The sequence below is a fragment of the Eumetopias jubatus genome, unplaced genomic scaffold (genome assembly GCF_037043125.1).
Source record: "Eumetopias jubatus isolate StellerSeaLion01/CBP00866 unplaced genomic scaffold, mEumJub1_p1.0 scaffold_7, whole genome shotgun sequence".
NCBI classification, from domain to species: domain Eukaryota; kingdom Metazoa; phylum Chordata; class Mammalia; order Carnivora; family Otariidae; genus Eumetopias; species Eumetopias jubatus.
This window is the reverse complement of record NW_028274813.1, coordinates 141,590,737-141,594,475: the sequence shown is the minus strand read 5'-3', so window position 1 is coordinate 141,594,475 and position 3,739 is coordinate 141,590,737. Positions and strand designations below refer to the sequence as shown.

Below are 3,739 nucleotides of genomic sequence, written 5' to 3'. Positions count from 1 at the left end.
AGCACAGTACCCTCCAGTTCCATTCATGTCAATGCAAATGGTAGATATTCATCTTTTCTGATGGCTTAGTAATATTCCATTGTATATATGAACCACATCTTCTTTTCTGATTACTCGTTATATACATTTGAGCTAGAAATAGAGAACAAGTTCTATATGTGGTCATTTTTTTCTTTATTGTAAGTTATAACAATGGAATCAATCCCTTTTATTAAACTGCTATAATTTGTTTTGGAGGCCCATAAAGAGAGATCTATTTCCTATAATTTGGGTGTAACTTGTTAGCATTGGGTGAGACTGCCACTTTCCCATAGCCTCGTTTTGTTTCAGAAAGCACATATTTACCAATCTAGATGGCTGGCATCTCAGGCACTGCAAAAAACACTACATCCATGGTATGGAATATCATAGCCTGAAGTTTACACAACTAGACAGTAATTCCCTTCCTGACACATTATGAAGCACATTGGGAGACAAGGCATATTCTTCTGTGGGGGGACCAACTTGCATGGAAATTCAGAAGAAAAAGAACAGATAGATGATTGTCCCAAAACACCCACACCTTGGGTGTTTTTCTGGGCTAGGCAAAACAAGAAAGATCAATAGAAATTGGAGAATTCATGGCTCCAGTATCCACACACACACACACACACACACACACACACACACACACACGGGAAAAGATTAAGTTGAGGAAAATAAACAGATACGTAAATTTATCCTGTTCCCAGTTTTGAGATTCCCTCCTTTTTGCCTATTTCCCTCAATTTTGCCCATTAGTTTGCACCATTTGCCGATTATTTCCCATCTGATTTCCTGGGGACAGGGAAGATCCTGTTGAGAAGGTTATAAAGATTCAGTGAGATTGTAAACCTTGCATTTTCCTCAGTCTCTTCCTTTTTCCAACATCTTTATTTCCAATAGTGACTTACTGACTTTACATTACAGTTTGCCTTCTTGTTTGTTGGTGGCCCCAAATAAAGGGGCTTGTGAATTCTTATGAATTATTCACAATATTTTTTGCGAATAATTATAGGTGGGCAGCTAAAATTGCATAACACAATAAAATTATGTCTTATTTTCCCAGAACTGGATTGCTGCCACCAATATCTGAGAAATTATCTGTCCTGGCCATCAACTTACTTTTTCTCCCACTTCTGTTGAATTCCTGGAAACAAATCCCATAATAATGGAGAGGTTCAATGGTCTATTATAATTTTCACATGGATTTATATATTTAAATTGAGAAAATGCCTCAGTGAAAATCAGTGGAGGAGTCATCTAGCTTCTGAATACAGTATTTAACTTCTCCCCACTCATCTTGTATATAAATATTTCAAGGACTCCTGCCAGTAGCCCCTCATGTTGGGTTTCCAAGGTACAAAGAATAGCCTGAGTTGTTGCAGGAAGTGTATAGTTGGAATCCTGAGGATTTGTTACTCCCTGATGTGGGGGTTACCATTTTGCTTCCATTGTGACTTTACCATTAGTCAAAGAAAGTTAACTGAAGGCAAAAATCCATGTAGCAGCCAGTATGCATCCCCCTGAATAGGGCTTTAGATTGAAAACAAACTGCCGAGTGCCTTGGAAATTTATGTGGGTATCTCCAGAGTACTTGAATTTTTAGAATAGCTTAGTTGGGGCACAGGACATATGAACTTTTATCATCTTCCGTTCTTGCAGCAGTCTTGGATACATTCTAAAAGGCATTTGAGTTGCTGGAGTTACAAAAGAATAGGACTGCTATACTGTATATTGAAATAAAAAAATAAGTTGGTTTCTATGGCACTGTATTTCAGTTCTAATTTTGCCATTTAGTAGCATAACTGTTTTACTCCAGTTTTTTTTTTTTCTAATTTACTAGGGCAACTACTAGAATGGAAAGCATCCATTCTGATGCTTTCCTTCTGACAGTGTCTTATCTAAATTTTCAATGACCATTTGTTCTTTCTTTATTATATATGCTTTCATAGCTATGTTTTTTTAGCCTAGAACTCTTCTCATCCCTTCCTAAGAATGGCATCTATGCTGGTGTCAGCATAATTTTTATGTTATCAAGTTTCTTTATGACCCAAGCCATGGCATTCTCATTATAGATCTATTTGATCCTGAAAATTCTAACTAGAGTTGGCATTCTTAAACCCTCGTGACAAAGTGGATTAGAGTTTGGGAAGATTCAGCAAAGTTAGTCTGGATAGTTGTCATGTGTCCCTAGTGTAGAATGTCGGAAAGTACTCTTCTTCAGTAGTCTTTATTTAAGAGGACAGGAGAAGGAGAGCTGTCAAAGTTGAAAACTGTATCTCTTGGGAACTATCCTAAACAGTAAATAATATACCAAGAAACTTCTAATTTTATTGATTGTTACATCCACAGGAAAATAAATGTCTGACTCTCAAACCTTTGTCCACAATTGTCAGGAGACTTAAGTATTCATAGTCCAAAAATGACCCGTTAATACAATCACATTGAAAACATGAAGTAATATAATGGTTGACTTTGTCTACTTGGGCATTTAGACCCAAGCAAATGTTGCACTATAGAAATGCCAAATGAATCATAAAACTCTCTCAACTTTCAGTTAAAGCAAGTTCAGGTGAAAAATGAAATTCTTCTGTTGAAGATCCCATCATATACATAACCCTGGGAGGAAAGGAAGCCATAATGATGGTCATGTTGTTTGAAAGAATGAACCTAAATGCCCTAGAGGTAAGTCTTCACTGGTTTCAAAATCAATTTGGAATTTTTCAGTCACCAAAGGTAGTTAACTAGCCCTAATTCATGTAATGGTGCATATCATGCCAGTCAAATGACTGCAATACACAATATAAGAAAGAAATGAGGTATAATTTCCCAAAAATATGAGAAGGAAGCACCCAAATCCAGTTAATATAGGAGTATTTCTCACTTGGAAGGAGACAGGAAGGGGTGGGTGAACAAGTTTCACACAGGAGATTTATTATCTGAAGCCCATCATTAGAATGTCTAGTCTAGAAAAGCTAAGAATCCCTTCCACCACTTCACAATCTAGGATTATCATTTCTGATGGGCCCCGATGTAATCCTAGTGAGCATGATTTTTATGTTATCACACCTCCTCAAGACATCATCATTCCCTCAAATCGTGGCACTCCCTCTACCTACAACTTCTTTGTCCTGAAAACCCTTATTATGGATGGCACTCAATCTCTGGTCCCAAGTGAACTAGATATATGAAAAATTCAGTGCAGGGCAACTGGGTAGTTAATGGTGCCCCAGGGGAAGTGAGCTAAATGGTTCTCTTCTCCATTTGTTTTGGTCTATGCAGACAGGGTTGGGACAGTAGTCAAACATGAAAAATATATATATCATATCTGCATTATTCATGTGTTCCTCTATGGTTTCTACATTAAGGGATATTGGGTGTCCTTATTCAAAAAAGGCCACATTCCTTTGAATATAGACCAGAGGTTCACTAAATGCAGTCAAGTCAGAGCAAATAAAGTACATTAGTCTCAAAACCTGTCAAGAGCATTTATACAGAAACAACATCTTACTATTAACCAGTTCTTGTATCTTCCTGTATCTTCCAGATTCCAGAGCAGAAAAAAAAATGGCATCACTCATAGCATATGTTTTCCTCCTAAAGTAAACCTAATGATGTTATGTGATAGTAAGAAGCTAGATATCAGGTATCAGGCTGCTTATAATTTTATTCAATCTCATGTATCATGGCCAAAGCATATAACTGAATCTCAAACTTC

General features: G+C 37.0%; 1 pseudogene; it reads right to left on the bottom strand.

Moving 5' to 3' along the window:
• Positions 1–3,044: 3,044 nt before the first annotated feature.
• Positions 3,045–3,113, bottom strand: LOC114196576 (small nucleolar RNA SNORD115; annotated as a pseudogene).
• Positions 3,114–3,739: the final 626 nt, after the last annotated feature.